General features: G+C 37.9%; 1 protein-coding gene across 8 annotated transcripts in view; it reads left to right on the top strand.

Moving 5' to 3' along the window:
• Positions 1–17,216: 17,216 nt before the first annotated feature.
• PPFIA2 (PPFI scaffold protein A2) overlaps positions 17,217–18,754 on the top strand; it is a 289,083-nt gene continuing 287,545 nt past the window's right edge. For 3 of the 8 annotated variants that reach the window (XM_085045781.1, XM_085045796.1, XM_085045773.1), the window contains exon 1: positions 17,218–17,519. The gene's annotated coding sequence lies outside the window, so the exon portion shown is untranslated. Of the gene's footprint in view, positions 17,520–18,754 lie in introns of all 8 variants that reach the window. The other 5 variants (XM_085045891.1, XM_085045813.1, XM_085045788.1 and 2 more) reach the window with 4 other exon arrangements.

Raw genomic sequence — 18,754 nt, 5'->3', positions numbered from 1 at the left:
GAGAAGTTAAGCATCTACTTTTTATTCAAGATCAGCATCTAAACCTAGCCAGATAGGTGATTCTTTCTGACTGAGATACCTTGGTAGAAATCCTCTCCTATTAATTGTTCAGAAATTAGTATCCTTATGAAGAAAATACCATTATGTGTAACAGAATAGCCAATATTTTAGCAGTTAAAGTTCCTCAGTTGAGGCATGTGAAAGTGTCAAAATCCTACTTCATCCAATTTGAAGCAAGGGCTTCATCACCAAAGTCTGTGTGAAAATCATTGGAGGTCTGAACAGCACTACCCTCTTTCAGAGGTTATTCTATTTGTACTCCTTTGGTGTTTTAAAAACTTATATCCAAGAGAGGCAAAGAGTTATTTCTGAACCCAAAGCGGCAAAGAGCAGTCCACAGGTGTGGACTCTAGCCTCTGTGTCACAGTTCTGGCCCAAAGAATACTTACTTGGTTGCAGAAAAAAGAAGAATTTGAACTTGTAGGATTGAGATTTTATACTTTCCCATTGATCAACTTAGGGCATTTGCCCAAAATACAGGGTCAGGCAGACTAGGAATGTGACCCAAAACCTCTCATCTCAAATGGGCTCATAACTGACCCAGGTTTTTGCCCAGGGGCTTTCTGTCCTATATGCTACATTTTGTGAATAAGACATCTGACATAAAGTCCTGGCAGAACAGGGCTCTGGTCCCCAGAAGTTCATGATCTGTGCCATCAGTTTTGTTGAAGTGGCTGTGGGACAGAGTCAGCATTTGGGTAATTTTTTCATCTGCTCACTGACATTCAGCCAGTGGTGCATAAATCCAAGGTGGAGCTAGGAACTTTGAAATATAAATTAAATCTTAAGTATTTTGTAAATCTTATCCATAAATTGAAATTATTCCTGGGTTTTCAGAGGACAGGGATTTCAGACTACTTTTTGCCATTTCTTCACGTCTCATTAGATTTTGACAAAAACAATATTATATATAATGAGAATGGTGTTGCTCCACCAGAAAGTATTAGAACATAATCTAGAACACAATAAGTTCTATTAAATTAATATACAGAGGAAATATTAAAGCCTTACACTTAATGGACACTTCCTGGTTTTGATCTTTAAATATTCTGCAAGTATAGCCCTGGGTACATCATTCTATTTAAATATTGTAATATAAATTCAGGAAAATTTTTTTTTGAAGTTACTGGTCTTTTTGTATGGAAAAGTTGCAAAAATAATTTAATCAGACCTTTTTTTAAAAATTTCTGTCCATAAAATTGACTTTGATGGACCTGAAACTGCAATGTCAATGGTTGGACTCAATACCTGAAGAGATCTTTTCTGACCTTAATGATTTTATTATTCTGTAATTTACCACAGTCTCCCAATACAATGAAATAATTATAACAACAACAACAGTGGGAAATTTCTTAAAACCTCTGCAAATTACAAAGGGCAGTTTGTTCCAGCCTTACTATCATCCACTATTCTCATTCCAAACATCAGAAACAACAACCACATATATCCAAATAAACTCATTTGTATAACTCATGAAACACTGTAGAAAGGAACTTGCTTTTGAAATAAATAAAAGTTTTCCTGTGATTAAAACATCTACTAAGCAGTTTTGATTTCTATTCCAAATCACTCTCACATCCTGCAAGGAGCTGCTTGGATTTTTCAAACTGCAGATGATACTAAGATTTATATTTCTTCCAGCTGCATATGAGCATAAACCACATGGAGCCAAATTTCTTTGTATTTCAAATCTTGCTAATGTGGTCTAACTACTGAATAAAATATCCATTCCTCACTATAATTCTATAGAACACCAACATGAGAGAATTATTTACTTCAACAGATTTAGTAACAGAACTTAAACCTAAAATTCATCTCACAACCCACCAATTTAATATACAGATTTTTAAGCAATGAAAAAAATCTGCATTAGTCAAACATGGAAATATTTTCATCCTTTAATCAGGTATAGTTCCTTCTTTTTTTCAGACTGCTTTTAAGATTTTTTCTTAGATCCAGTCTTGGTATAGCCACAAGTATCAAGAGCCCTTCATATAATCTCATTTTGTATATGGTTCAGGTGAAGATGTAAGACAAAATTTTAATTAAAACAGTGCAAATGTTGTATCTGGGCAAGGCTATATTCCAACTGTTAAATATTTATTATTGGTAGTAGTATGACTCTAGGAGATATTTCTGTTTGTTATAATTCCAAGTGAGAACATTCATGCTTTCTCATTCTCCTTCCAGCCATATCTAACACTGTCCAGTTTTCAAGCATTGCTCATTTGATATGGGACATTAAGCAGTGACAAAAAATGTAATATCCATAATGTTATTTTTACAGAGATATTTCCAAGACCATTGGTTGTTTTTTAACAGGTCACAAAATTTGTCTGAATTGCAAGTTATTAGTTCACTTATTTATTTCTAAAAATCTTATTTGCTTTTACATTTACTTTTATTGTTCTTGTTGGAATTATATTATTTTTGATAATTTTTTTTAATGAAACAATTTTAGTTTCATTGTAATTTGTATTTCTTGTTCTGAAAGCAATTTCTTTGCAGCTTTCCCAGTTTAAATTCAATTTTTCCTCAAGGAAGATACAGACAGGAAATATTTACATAGGTATTCCAAAGATGAAACCTTTCCCTTAGTGCTCTTTCCAAATTTTCTTCAGAACTTGAGATCAAATGTTTCCATGCATGCACAGGGTAGAAGAAGGAATTAAAAAACTCTATAGATGTTTGACTGATGTTGGGCTTAAAGATGAACAGCAGTTTTCATACCTCCAGCCTAAGGTTCTACCTTCCTAAGGGAATAAAACATCACAGAGCAACAAAGGCTGCATTATTCTATGACCACAGCATAACTAAAAAGCTTTTCTTTGGTGTGTAGGAAAAAAGAGCCCCATTTTGAGATGTAAATACTTCATCCTTATTAGACTACAGAAATAAGTAACAGTAAAACACCTCAGACAAAATATAAAATACATTAATCTGCTTTTACCTTTTCTATATACAACAAAATATCTTGTCTAAAGATTTATGACTTTAAAGAGAATGAGGTAATACTTTTATGGAGTAAAATATCTTTGCTCAGGGCTCACAACCCCTCTATTTCCTCTATTAAGAAACAGGCTTCTCATTGTCGCATTAATTTGTTTCTTCTTTCCTTTGCTAGAATTTCTTCTATTTTTCTTTCTTTTGTCCATTATTATTTCAGGTCTCTTTCAACTGGGCAATTAACTTCTCTATTTTTCATATTCTAACAATTAACCCTATTTTGTATCCTGCTTTTATCCTTCATTTCTTATCCTTCATTTCTGTTGCCAGTCCGTCCTCTGGTCATCCACACAGATGTTGACCACACAGAGCTGGTGTCATCCAAGCTGAGTTCTGCAGATGTAGCAACAAGAAAGGTGACACTGTTGTCTCCTCAGCTCAAGTGAGTACTCATACAACTCCATGTATGTCAGCACAAAACAGGAGACAGAAGAAAAGGTAGGAATATTTACATTGGCCAGAAAACCTGTTTGTATTTCTACAGACATGGTAAGGATAGATATGGATTGTTTATGTTTACTTAAAATCAGATTTCTTGATCCATTCTAAAATTTTTCTGTTCAGTATGCACCCTTTTATCCCAAAAGAGAGGACGTCATTCTGCAAATTGTTAAATTTCCTTGTAAATGTACAAGCTTGCATTACTGATTTGGTGGTTTTGGCGGTGATCAAAACATCTTCAATGCTATGCTCAAGCACAGTGCATACCACCACTCATTAAGGCATAATGAATAAAGATGTGTAGTTAAAATTGCAATGGTTATTTAGGAAAGTGAAAAGGAATGGGCACAAACACATTTCCCACAGGTACAGCAGACCAACCCAGCCAAGCTTCACACAACTAAACCAGGTTGCTTCTAAAGGACTGAATTAGAAACATGACATTAATCCACAATTAAACTCATCAAGTTGGGTGCCAAAGTAGTTATTGAAAGAGAATATCCATGCATGGTCAAAAGAAAAGGCAGATGTGATGTAACAGTACATGCAAATTAAATTCAAGCCCTGTGGCTGTAAATGTCATCCTGTGTGGAGAAAAATTTTAATATGAAAGATTTTGTTTTCTGCTCTATTTGCTGTTTTGGTGTAGAAGATATAAGTATATAGGGAAGAGATGATTAATTTGTTTTGAAAAGCAATATATCCATTGCTTTATTTGCTGACCATCTAGAATCATATTCTGACACATTTAAACTTCTGCTGATGAGAATTTTACTTTGAGAACAGCTTCATTGATTTTTGGTCTGGCCCTGATTCTGGGGGAAAAAGTGCCTAGTATGTGTTTGGCCAGAAGGAAGGACAACGGATATGTCATTTGAAAAGGAGTGATGTCAAGTCAGTATGTTTCTTCCTGCTCTTCTTTCACTTGATGAAGTGTCACAAGGGTGTATTCAGACTCCTGAAGACCAAGAATTGTTTCTTGAATTCTTTTTCTCAAAAGAAAACCATAGCTAGGATCTCTCTCTGCTCTTCCTGTCCTCCCTCTCTCTGTTTTTCTAAATAGCAGAGCAACTGCTACTAATGGAGATGCTGCATATGTGTCTACAATGAAGGACACAGCAAAAATGAACAGGCATTCATAGTGATGCAGATACAACTTAGTCCCACTGTAACCATGGTTTCTTCAGTGAGTACTTCTATTGTTAGTACGTAATTTGAAAGGCAAAGAGGAAAACACCAGGTCTTTCTGATAGTAAGACAGATTTGAATCCAACATGACAGAATGTCTCACATAAGGAAGACACAAGACTTAGGGGAGGAAAATTACAGTTCTCATTACTGCTAGGATATTCCTGAATTACAAAAAAAACCCCAAATGCTTGAAAACATTATATGCCTCTATTAATTTCTTCACACTTTGTAGGATACTCTGAAATTATGAAGACTAGTTCATGCAGTAAAAAGATAATATATGGCAATACACGCAGATAGTTTCTAGTATGTTTATTAGTATCATGTATTCTCATCAAATATTTTCTTTAACAAGCAATTTTGGATTAATTTAATGAATTTTAACTACATTCATTCACAAATATACATTTTATAGCAAGTCATACATTTGGAAGATATTTCTTTTCCTCTTGAAATTTTATCTGAAACTCGGAACACTCCATCTTTAATGCCAATAGTCGATATCTACTTCAGATATAATGGCAAGGGTTAATTCAATACAGAATTCAAAATAAAAACCAGTAGATAAAGTTGTCAGAACAAAAATAAACACATATAAATGCATCTCTATTTTCTAGAAACATTGACTACAAGATGATTAAACTTATATATAACTTAATATAGTAAGAAGGCTGAAAATTCAAGCATGTAGTTGGCAAGAAATTTCAGACATGAAGACCAAAAAGCCATGGAGCATATATGCATATATATATATATATATAGATATAATAGCAAAATTCTACTGATCTGTATTTTTAAAATCCCTATCATAAGTTACCTACAAATGTCATGGTTCATGAGTTGGCTTTTGGAAATCAAAATCAAACTGACTCAGGGTAGTAGCTTAGTAAGAAAGTGTTCTGTCTTTATATGCATTAAGGGCATGACAAACTCTACCAAAATAATGTAAGCTTTTGGAAATTCTGCCACAGGAGTTTCTTTTTTTCCTGGAAAACAGGTCTGGGCTGTGGGACAAACAACTTGTAAGAGCCCAAAACAGCTGAGAGACTGACGGACAGTCAGAAGCATCTCTTTAGATTTTAACACCTGCATTTTGAAGGTAAAATTTAACACCACACAGATGATGTACCTTCAGGCCAGTCTACCTGCTATGGAGTTTACTGTTCATGTGGCAAAGTCAGGACAAAGGATTAAAGATTTCTCGTGCTATTTTCACCTTCTTCCTTAATTCTCCCAGACTGAGCTCACAATTTTAATCTTGGAACTGTTTCCCACAGGTTCAGAAGCACTATTACACATGTAAGAGGAAAACAAAACAATATGAAAGAAGAAACTTATGTACTCAATGATTTTTTCACAAGCATCACTCTAGTTGTCCTTATTCTGTCTCTTTCATGCTCTCTGCTCAGAAGTCCTAGTTAAACTACAAGTTTGACATGCCTATCACTTCAAATCCCAGAGTCATAAGATTGCATGAGAACAAGTTTATTTTTAAACAAAATATGAAACTCTCGGATTCCATTATGTTGCAAAAAAAGTCTTGAAAATGTGGCTAAATGTAACAAATACAGCCATATGTGCAGAAAACCTGAACCTTAAGTTCTGAAATCTGTCACAACCAGATACAGCTGGAGAGGAGAGCACAGACCTCACAGCCCTGTGTTCTGTGCCACACCATGCTTGTGACAGTGCTCATGCCCCAGATGGGCATCCCTTCAGCTCAGTGTATTGCTAGCACTAGCTGCTCCAGGGACCTAGCGACACCGTGGCAGCAGTGACAGGAGAAGACAAGATGCATCTCCGGAGGTGAAAAGGAGAGAAATGTCCTCAAGTGAATGCCTGTGTTGCCCTGAGAGGGGTCCTCCAGGAGCCCCTGGCTTGTGCTGCGTGTCAAGGCAGCGGAGGGCAGCGCTGGCATCGCACGCTGACAGCACACCCGCTGACACCTCGCTCGCTCACCACAGCGCAGCAACCTACGCTTCTCCCCAACAAAGCTCACTCACCTCAAATGAACCCTCACTTGAAAAAACAACAAACAAAAAAAGCAAGAAAGCTGCGTGTACTTCAGTCTCCTATTCTTTGACTTGTTCCCCATTTATGTGGCTCACTATTTAAAGCATTGAGTCTTTGTGTACAGTCAGTATGAAGTTATTTGTAAAAATAATATGTGGTAAATTGGCAGACAAGCACAGTTTAAAATATAGGCAATCTGTTGAGTGATTTAGGAGAGCTGCCATAAAATTTCATTTCTTATATTATAATATGTTTAGCATTTTATGCAACATAGTACTTCAAGAAAAACGATGAACAGTAAAGATTCATTGAAAATGCCTTGTAGGGAAGAACACATGGGGTGACTGTGAGGGCAGAGTGGGGCCAGGGAAGAGTCTGGTGCCAGGGCCTGTCCCACCTCCAAGCAGAAGTGGGCAGCTGGGAGCTATTAACAAATGCTGGTAACTTTCTACTTGGATTCACCACTTGTTCAAATTCCATAAAGACTCAGAGAACAACTATCATTTTCTACACTCAGATATTAATATGGGAGCCAACATACCAAGTTGTTAAAAAATGTGAACAAAGGAGAATATTAATTGTTTTTATAATTGTAATTAAAAAATTAAACTGACACCATGAATGATACTATGGAACACCTTACCACTGTGAAACCTCTAGTCTACTGAGGCTAAAATCCACGACTAGGTATGCCACAATTTCCTCCCAAATCTTTACACCAATACGTAGTACACAATGTAGTCTATTTGTGGTGTTGTTGTTCTGTATTGAAAACCATCTGAAGAAAAGTAACAAGTCTATGAAACATTCTTAATTTATTTATTTAAACTCAATAGGTTTGATTTTCAAAGAAAGTAAATGGTTTTTTTGTTCAGATGTTTATTAGTCAGATCTTAAATAACATGTCCAGGGGAAGAGAGTTGTTTGTGAGCTTTCACCACCTGGAAACTATTTGTCAAAACTCTCAACATGTTTTTAAGTTCCAGATCTGCAGAAACTTTCTTCATGTTTAGGTACATAATTTACTATTGGCTGGCATTGACTCCATTTTTTCCTGTGTTCCACATGTATAGGTTTTCCTTTATCACTAGAATATTTTCTATGCCAAACTCAATATTTTTTCCAATAATTTTGTTGACAAGAGTACATTTGAATATTTTTTTCTCCGTTTGCATTGGTAGCACCGAAGCTCCATAGCATGGAAGTTTTTTAAGACCCAATTGTACCCACCCTACTCTCTTGGCCTGAGTTAAGTGTTAGATGAAGAGGTATCCTATTACTTCTGAGAAGTCACTCAAGGAAATGAGCCATGCATGAAAAGGAAGCTGTGAAGAAAAATGGGGTTTACTCTAGTATTCTAAGAGGGGCATACTGCATCGTGGGATGAGGCCTGCCAGTAAATATTTATTAAATCAGTGCATAGGTAAAGAGGATACTATAATTTGTGGGTGCTTTGACCTCTGAATTCTGATGCTTGTGGTAGTCATAGTCTTTATTCTTCGCTCTCCTTAGCAGAATGAGTAGTATAACACTCATCTTTTGAACTCAGCTGGAATTTAATTTGAAAATAACTGACTAATTGTATTAATCACCCTATGATGATAATGATTGTTTTTTTTTTCTTTCTGAGAATGGCAGGTAAATGTACTTATAGTTCAGCTACATCTCTTTCTCATCATCCTGTCTGATGTTTCAAATATTTATTTTTTTACTATAAAATTCGTATTTTTCTTTGCAAATTTCAGATAGTCTTTTTCCTATTGCCTGACAGATTATTATATTTTGTAATAGTTATCTATGTGTATTAGATTTGCCTTTATCTCAACAAATGAAGACAAACAGAAATGGACTAGCTAAAAGTCAAAGGTAGAGTAGCTTTTTAAAAAAATTATTAATAATCAACAATAGCTTTCAATAGTAATCTTCAGCCTTCCAGCAATAAACTGGAAAAATATCCTTGCAAAATCAAATGCTGAAAAAGTAGGAAGAAAAAAAAAATCTACAGGATACAAAGTAGAAATGGAGAAGAAAAATGTGAACAACAAAAGATAATTTCTTAGGTGTGTGTGCAAATTTAATTCCAAAATGGAATTTCTACTGGTCACATTTTACAGTAAGATTTGCTCATTTTCAATACTTTAATACTATTTGTGATTTTGATAAATTTGTCTGGTAATTTTCTGGATGATACTTATTGCACTGACATTTTGTAGGCATGTTTTGTTTTTTTTAAATTCTTTTGGGGATCTGTTGCTGGGTGTGTGCAGGAGTGTGTGTGTGCATGAAATGCATCAAGTCTTCAGCTGCAATCAGGAATTGTGCAAACAATGTGTTTTTGTTCATCTTTGCTCTTCTACTTGTCTTTCCTCTACTTCTTCTATTAGCTAACCATGGAAGTGTGAAGTTTCCTATATACATAAAGATGTTAAGAAATCTTCGCCACGACAGAAAACAGTTTGAAACTAACAAGATAAATTGCTAGCAGCAATGCACATAATTAGCACAAAATATGATTCACTTGAAGGGTAAAACTTAAAAATATTGCAAATACACATATTCCTCCCTAGTTCTGAATTTCTAGACCATTAGTATTTTTTCTGTTATATTTTGCAAATAATGGAAAAAGTTAGAATTAACATTTTTTTATTTTTCATTAAATATAACAAGCATTAAATAGCACTAGAACTTACAAGCAAAAGTAACATATTTGACAATAATATATAATGCAGACATGTTGTAGAATAATTTTGCTTTTGTCTAAAGAAATCCAAACCAATCTAACATATAGACAGCAAAATAAAAGGTAGCCTCAACATAACTGAGTTTTGTGTAAATTTAAATTTGTACTGCTACATATTTAATGGCACCACAAGCAGTCATAGTTCTTGTTTCACGGATGGCTGAGTATTCATGTCACTGTATCTGTGTACAGAAAAGAGCAAAGCCAAGAGCCCTGTATTGGTGTGCAGCCTGACAAGGGGAGAGGCTGAAAACTAAAAACCCTCTTGCAATGCAGTTTTAATGCTCTCTGGACCACACTATTAAATAAACTTCTGGTTGCAAAAACAGCTGCATGCACCAGCCCCTTCAGTTTCTCTACCTTCCCCACACACACACCTTTTTTTTTTTCCATGTCAATAATTTTTATTACTATTTGAGATTCTCTGTCAGTTATATTTTGAGGCCAGCAAACTGAACAGGTATATAATAAAATGGTTTGGGTATGAAAACACAAGTTGAGTACACGACCTACCGAAGAAAAGGAACTCATAGTGACTTTTTGTACTGCTACACCTTCCGCTGTTTCTCTCTTACTGATGACTGTGAATCTAAGCTTGTGCCACAAAGAGGTATGGTCTATATACTGCCTTTTCTTTCTCAGTTTTACATTAATTAAGAAAATATTTCGTACAGATGGAGCTGCTACAGTCAGAGTCCTTTTTCTAGAAAAAAAACTGAAAATCTCTCCAAAGTACTTGCTATTATCAGGTCTAACAGGAGTGTTAAACTCCACAGTGAATAAATAATCCAATTTATTTTTCTTGTTCTCTATTTTGTTTTAAAGGACTTATTTTGTAATTGACCCTATTTACTCAAGAAAATTCATTTACCTTGTCCAGGAATCAAGAAAACTACTTGGTTTTGCTTCAATGAAATTTCTTTAACAAACAATTTGCACCAAAAATCCAAATAAAATAACCAAATAGCTAAAAAAAAGAAACCAAAAAAACCAACCCAAACCAAAACAAAAAAGCCATAATGCAAACCTTAAAAAAGTGTGACAGAGCCAGTACAGGTAAATGGTAAACCTAAAAAAAATACCTTGTGGAGAAAAATTTACAATTGTGTTGTTACTTTTTTCGTTCTGTAAGCATAAAAGTTTTTTATTAAAAAAAAAATATTTCACATATCTACAAGGAAGATTTCCCAGATGTAATACAGCCCCACAAATGAATCAGCATTCTTTAAAGCTTTTTACACAATAGGAATGAATAACAGCAGATATCAGATTTTAGTGCTGGAATCTCCTAAATGATTGAGTTTGTCTATCGACAAAGCAAGGCTTTCTTCTGTTGGCAACTAATTATCTTATTAAATTCTTTCATAGCACCAGAAGTTATCATTCTCTTAATTGCACCAAAGTGGAAGTGGACACGTTTTGGCTACATGTGAAACTGAATGGTTAAAAGATGCACAGATATTTTTACAGCAAACAGATAATTTTTAAATGAAATATTCTTTAACTTTCCAGCTAATGCATTTAACCTATGGCTTCTTATATCCTATTCTCTCTGATAGTATTGATATACCTTTCAAATAATTCACAAAGTATTTTCACTAACATCTGTTTTAACTTGCATTTCTTGAGCATTTTTTTACTTTACCTCGTCACAGGCAAGTGGTGTACAATGAATTGTCTTACTTCAGCATGTTTCCCTGTGTGTCTTTGTTTTGGCATCTTTATACACTGCTTCCTTCAGCCCAGAAGCTAAGAAAATCCTATGAGAGTCCTTCATTTTATTATTTTTGCTGAGCAGATGAGATTTTTCTCAATAATGAAACATTCTTTTATAATAAAAGAACATAACTGTCAAGCCCCAAACTTTAATTAATTCAAACTACAGACGTAGAGTATTTGAAAATATTGAGAATCAGGACTTGTTTTAAAATTCTCTCTGTGCATAAAATCTGGAATAAGAAGTGAAGTGTATATTTTGGCTTTCTCTGGGTAACCTGCCTAGCTGAGGAGCCATATTGCACCAAAATGCAGTAATGCAGTTTCCTGATCATTGAAGTATTTTTATCCAGAGGGATAGCACTTTTGTAGCAAAGCTGTAAGATTTTGAAATCTAAGTAGCTCAAGCTATCTCACTGAGATAGAGTTAACTGGCAATCTAATGTGTAAATTCTAATTCAAATACTGTTTTGCATGGGTTTAATGCAAACAAGTTTGATTTATTTATGAGTGAATGAGCCAGGCATGACCTGAAACACCTGTGTGATGCCTCAACATCTTAACCTTTTCAGATGAAGAGATTGGTCTTTACCTTCCAATCTTCGTTCATGATGGAGCAAGAATCGAGGGGTGGAAAGATAGACTAGTGGTGTCAGTTTGTTGTGATGCTGGATGACGTTTCTTTTACTACCAATGGTATTATAGATTAGATTGTTACTTAATGACAAGGTCTTTCAGCAGCAGCAGTTATGTCTCATGTTATTCTTTGCAGATTCCTCTGATCAACATCTACTTTGTGTTCCTTGAGCTTGGTTTTGGAATTAGTTCCTCCTGTAACACACTAAGTAATGAAGTGGATTATGAATTGAATGACCTTTAAAAATGAATTATGACCACAAACTTGAAAATGCTTAAAGTGTTTTTAACACCATGATGAATTATTTCTTGAGTAGAGTTGCTATTTCAATAATCTGTATGTTTTACATTTTCACGGATTAAAAGGAAGCTCCTTAACTGAGCAATGTGCATATAACACAAATTAATCTTTCACATGTCTTCATTTCAGTGGCTTTTAAAGACATCACTCTTACTCACTCAGATCTGTTCCATACCATTGGCAAGGCCTAATCTAGAGTATTTTGTAAAAAACCATGAAACTAGACAAAAATTATGCCAGAAATGCAAGAGTTTGCTTTCATGCATTCTTTTGTTTGCACTTATATGTTGAAGATAATTAAAATAATAAATAAATTGTATCCTGAGAATTTGATAGCATAGCTAGCTACTCTCAATACAGGTGAATGACAAGTTTCAATTTTTATGGTAATTAGGCAAACTAAAATTTTCTATTACACCTCAAATATTTCAATAGTAGGCTGAATTAAAACATTTACTCATATCTTATGCCACTTCTGTTGTAAGCACCACTTCAGCTGACCAACATGAGACAGAGTGGAAAAATAACAAAATGATTGTTCTTGAACCCAGCCCAAGATCCCAAAAAAAGTGCTCCATTTCAGTTTCAAGTTCTCACGTACAACAGTATGTGAGTAGCTGGGATACTCAAGCAGGTCTTTGTCAGCTTTTAAATCGTGTCACCAGAAAACTCTCAGTAAAGGAGAGCAATAACACCAGAAAATTCCAGTGGTCCAATCAGCCATCATGTAGCTGCAAACTAGAGCCTGCCCTGCAGCTCAGACTGAGACAGAAATAAAAACTGTCTTTTCCCAGCTAAGGAATTTCAGCTGTACCAAAACTGCTAACTATGCAATAAAACTCTCAGGCTTGTATTTCATTGGTCTTTAATTGGCTTTGAACAAATCACATCTAAGCTAAAGGTCTACTCCTCCTTTGAACTTTATCCCTCCCCATCAAATGTCTGCAATGAGAGACTCTTAAGGTTGCCATGTTGATTTTTGAAGCCACATACAGAGAGAGTGTGTGTGTGTGAAAAAATAGGGTTTATGACAGTCTTCTATGAAATGCAGCAATCAAGTTCACAGCTGAAACAGGTAAGCAATTTAAAATGAGGAACTACAGAAGAACCCTTAAAACTATGATGATACACAGAACACCTTTGGAAAATAAATGTGAATGTAATTGTGAAATACAAGTAGAATTCTAACTCAAATTACATTGGAATGTAATTTATTCACACAGTATTACATTTTTGCCAGTCTTAGTCAAGATCTCCCAAACTTTATTTTTGTGCTTCTCTCTTAGTCTCTAATGGCTTCTTTATCAAGAGAAGACCAGCTCTAAACATTGCTGCTTTGTTTCTTTTTTTTTTTCTTCCTATGAAACATTTCTAAGGCATATTTTCCTTTCTCCATTTTAATCTAGAAACCTTATTCAGGCCTTCAACATGCTGGAGTACCTATTAAAAGGCTTTAAAAATTGAAATGGTGCATCATTAGTACCATTCAGGTATGATTCAGGAATCACTTTCCCCTCTTACTATACTGACTGTGTCACATAAGTTTGCCACCATTACTTGCTCCTTAGTTTGCACTGTATGTCTTCAAAGTAACAGCAAATCTTTGCCAAGTTGGTCTTCACCTCTCTATAAGATCAGTTATTCCTTGAGGGCATGGTGGTGTCCTTTTTTACCCTGTTAATAGCAAAGGATTTCATTAGTCTCCACTTTACCTTTGTTGGAGACAGAATATGAGAAAGCCCCATGGCAACACCGATACAGGGAAGGAAGACAGGTTTCAGATGTGTCTTTCTAACACAAGATTATATATTTTTTTAAAGGTAACCTAGAAAATGGTAAAGAGGACTTCCTAAGGTAAAGAATACACTTTCACTGTACTCTTCCTACCTGTCTTTACCCACTTAACTTATGTGGTAGAAGTTTCAGGTACTCAAATATCTGATGGCAGTACATATATACAGAAATACAGAGCCAGTTGACAGAGCAGCAGGGAATTTCATACTTCTGAGGTAATTGATGGAATTATTATAGAAATAATATAATACTTGGAGCTTAGATAAGCAAAACTATGTTTTGGAGATCTAATAGTCAAATTCCACTCAAGGGACTTTTAAATTCATAATTAACTAGTACACTGAATACCTTTCATTACTAAAGTTTCCATGGCATGTATTACTATGCTTATATGCTCTTGATCAAAACTCTCCACTTAGTTAAGTTTTACCAAAACATGTCCCCAACTCTAGGGAGAATTCCTTTATTATTACAAAGCCCAAATGTCTTTTTCCATCCCAGTTTTTGCATTTATTTTCATAGTTCTTAATTTCCTGTTCTTTAGAGTTTTCCTTTCTCCTTCCATCTTACTGACCTTAAACCCCTACATGCATGAATAGAAGGAGGCTCCTGTTTAAATTGGTGCCACAAAGCACAGGTGCTAATTGGTAGCTTTTGCACTCTGTAGTAACCTCAGCACTGTGACACATAGTACTTCAGCCACTTACTCATCTGTGAATCTGCAACAGAGAAGATAAGGGTAGCAGGGCAACCAGGACAATATTATGGGTAGTAATACCAATTCCTTGAGTCGTGATGATAACCTTTCTGTGCTGGGTTTTTGCTTTAATGATTGAAAGTCAGTAGGGAGGATGGGCATGAGGAGCTGAGGAGCCAACAGACTTCCAAAACTATTCTACAAATATTTGTAAATCAAATTTCTGTGAAGGAGGAGGTCTGTCTGCTACACAGCTTGCAAATAATTGACTCCTCCAGTACACAGAACAGGAACTGGAATATTTTCCAAGGTAAGCACTTAACAGTCACCTTGGGTGAACATGGACAGATCTTCCACATGCCTGGCAAACACTTTAGGCAGGAAAATGCTGTTTGAAAGAAGGGACAAAGGCAGGATGCCGTCACTGACACCCACCTTTACCAATATTTAGAAAAGGTTGACACTTCCATGTATACAAATGTGTTATAAAAAGTAACAGTCGTCAGTTCTACAGAGTTTGAATCTGCAAGCACTGATCTTTAATTTCAAATAAAGGGTGGAAAACCACCCTAAACAAATACTGTAAGAAAACCTCATCAGATGTCCTCCTTTGAAGTTCACACCAGCCAACCTGGGTGGTGCCTCCAGAGCATGACTGCTCCCAGAAGTACTTTTTGAGTCGCTTACTTTTTCCTTATTCACTTAACGCGAAGCTCAGATTTGTGACAGCCATGCAGTAGAAGAATCTCACAGATGATGGATCTTGCCTTCAGCTACAGTGCGATTATCAGGCAACTGCTCTAATGGTTTGTATGCTGATAATTAAGTCAAGATGGTGATCTGGAATGATCAAGTGAAATTACTAAAGGCACTTGGAATTGTGGCACAGCTGGAGAGGAAGAGTTATTTTTTCTCTTTGCACCCATGTATTGCACTGAAAGGCCAAGCTCTGGCAACACACTCTGGCATGGCAGCAGTATTTCCTTTGCACTTGGTTTTGAAATGTCCATCTTGACAACTCTTCTCAGCTATTTGCCTTACACTGCGGATGTGCATCCTCTGAGCATTTATATTTCCCACAACAGTCACACCTCGTGTGAAGCCAGCACAGCAGTGACTATCACTGAGCTCCCCTTTCCAGCACATTTCCACGGCAGATGAAGAGACTTGAGGCTTCTGGAGCAACACAGTCAATACTTCATGGACGACTCTGTGCACTATGTAGAAGAAATGCAAACAAATACTGAAATATTTCTTGCAAAAACTAAGTTTGGGTAGTTGATACATGGACATCATTCTCAAACTAGGATGAACTTCATTTCAAACACTCTGAAAACATCGGCTTTAAATTGTTTCCTGCCGTTGTTTGTTCACAACGCTCCGTTCCGCGGACACCACCAATGCCTCACCTGCCGCCCCTCCTTTCCCTGCCGGGCTGTGCGGGGCGCGGCGGCAGCGCGGGGACAGCCCGGGGTGACGCTGAGGGCATCGGACACCGCAGCCCTGCAGCCCCTCCGAGTCGCCCGGGGAGCGCGCAGCCGTGGGCACAGCGATTGTAAGGGCTGGAGGCAGCGTCGCTCAACATCCAGGTCACGCCCTGGTGTCCCCTTTTTCCTTTTTTTTTTTTCCCCCTTTTCTAAGGAGTGGGCGTGAGGGAATTGACGCCGAGCGAACTGCGAAGCAGCGGCGGCAGCAGCAGCATCTGGGGAGCCGCGTGCGTGAGGCAGAGGAGGCAGACGCGATTACTTCAGAATTTATTTAAGGACTGGTGAAAACCACTGCAGCGGCTCCAGGGGAAGTCCCCGCGCCGAGGAGCGCGGAGAGCCCGGCACCGCCGCGCCCCTCCCTCCGCCTCCACCCCCGGCCGGCCTCCGGCCAGCCCCCGGCCCCGGGCACAGGGCGCTTCCCGCGCCCGCCGTTCCCCAATGTGTGCCATTAATGACACGCCCGGACTATTGAGATCATGGCAGGCTTTAGCCCTGCTTTCTCACGGTCGGATTACAGCAGATGATACATTTTATTACGCCGTGCGATTACAAGAGATGTTGTGGCGTTTGCCTGAGCTCCTTAGATTTCAGACCGTAGTAGCGCAGCGCTCTGGCGCGGCTCTCGCTGCCGGCGTCCCCGGGCGATGCGGGGCTGGCAGCGGTGCCCGGCCGTGCCCGGGACGCGCGGGCTGGGGCGCGGCCACGTGCCGTGGTGACCGACTGCCCGGGGCGCTCCCGGTCCGGCTCTGTACCGCTGCTCTGTACCGTACAGAGCCCCCAGCCAGGCAGCGATGTGCCAGCCAGGCAGCGATGTGCCAGCCAGGCAGCGATGAGCCGTGGGCAGAGGATCTCTCTCTGTAAAGCAAAAAACCGCGTTTGCTTTTTGATCATGCAGGCGGTCGTGCGTGCGTGCGGACTTCAGTCACGCACAGAGACATAATTAGCCTGGGAGGTAACGAAGAACCGGGGAAGGTAGATAAGGCTTAGTTAAGTTTAACAAAAGATAAGAAATAAAAGAAAGATGCTTTCGCCCTGCCCCCTCCCACTGTGATCGTTTGCCTCCAGCTGCAAAGATGCTGTTGCTCGAAAGGGGCTGCTGGAGCTTTAAGAGCCGCTCCCCCCCCTTCTGCTCCCGACAATGGTCTGAACCGAGCTCTGCTTCCCAAAGCAAAATTTGTAATATGCCATTTTTCCCATGGATGCTTCTCCTCTTGGCTGCTGACGAAGTGACCGAAGAAAATGTTGAGGTGCCAAGCAGCGAGACTTGCCGGAGGACGGGTGCGGGGGCTTGGGGTTCCTCGGAGCATCGCCTGTGTCACCATTGCTAGGAAGATGGTCCAGGAGTGCTCGGCTGTGTGAGTCCCCGCTCGAAGCCGGTGGAGACTGCGGTTGTTATTGATCAAGTGAAATAGCAGACGCCGAAATAAAAGATACTAGGTACTGAACCTTCTATTTCTGAGTTAGACATTCCCTCCTTAGCCCCGCTACCCTCGGGGGATGAGGTGCAAATGCAAAATCTAGCTGTCTGCTTCTTGCTGTAGCACTTGTGTGGTATTTAGATGCATTTCTATAATGGGAGTCGGGGAATTTTAGACTAAAAAATGTGAAGCCAACTTCTTCCTTTTTTTTTTTTTTGTGGTTAAGGGAGGTAGGAGGTCATAGGGATATGACATGAAGAACAAATAGTTGGAATGAGTCCTTTTTCTAAGGTACTGTGTTGACCACCCCTCCTGTGTGGAAGGAGTGCAGGATGCTTCTGTTAAAGGTGATATCATAGTTTAGTGGGGACTGGCAGGTAAGGAGTTAACTAGGAGGAGGAATATGCATGTAATGCAACTCAGACAATAGGAAGGATTTTCCTTATGGAATTACACTGTGCTGCCTAAGAGAGATCCTGCTGAGGACATCTGAAGATACATAATTGCAGTAAGATCTGGTTTTATCAGCCACTATATCTATTTAACGATTTGGAAAAAAAATAGCTTGTAAATGCAAAATACCCGGCATGATCCAATGAAATGAGTTTTCAAGCTGATGTCACTGTGGACAGGCTAGAATGTATGGTAGTTAGATTTCTAGTTCTTTTTTCCTGCAGCAAAATTACAAGTAACTTGAAATGACTCCTCAGCCATGATGTGCAAATCAAACATCAGAGTAAACAGAAAACAGGCTTTTAAAGCCAGTTATGGATAGAAAAGTGAGGGACTAAAATTAGATTCACATCTAAGGTGGTGGCCTTCAAGGTGAGCAAAATGAATGCTTGTCTAAGAGCCTTTGTCAGGCAGAAGCCTAGTAGCTTTTTTTTCTTATTCCCAGAGCTTCCCAAGTGAAAGAACTCCATCTGGCAAATTATTTCCAGGCTAAATAAGATTGCAGAGGTGTTTGTTATAATATTCACTTAAATAAATAATTCCAAGACTCGTGGACAATTGAGATAATAGTACATGCCAAATAGGGTGGGGTCCAGTGAGAAGAAGGAAGACTACTTATTCATTTTCCACCTCTGTAGGATAGGTACCACAGAAATTTCAAGTAGTTTTAGAAAAAGTCAGTATTGAGGACATACTTCAATACTTGGTGCATACATGATTATCAGCATGATCAGAGAGAAGTTAATATAAGAGAGTTGCTATCAATTAATTTGTTAATGGAGTCCTTCCTGAAAAGAAGCT

This window comes from Lichenostomus cassidix, chromosome 1Aa, assembly GCF_008360975.1.
Source record: "Lichenostomus cassidix isolate B80296 chromosome 1Aa, HeHo_3.0, whole genome shotgun sequence".
Taxonomy (NCBI): Eukaryota; Metazoa; Chordata; class Aves; order Passeriformes; family Meliphagidae; genus Lichenostomus; species Lichenostomus cassidix.
The sequence above is the reverse complement of the archived record's forward strand: the minus strand, read 5'-3'. Positions and strand labels throughout refer to the sequence as shown.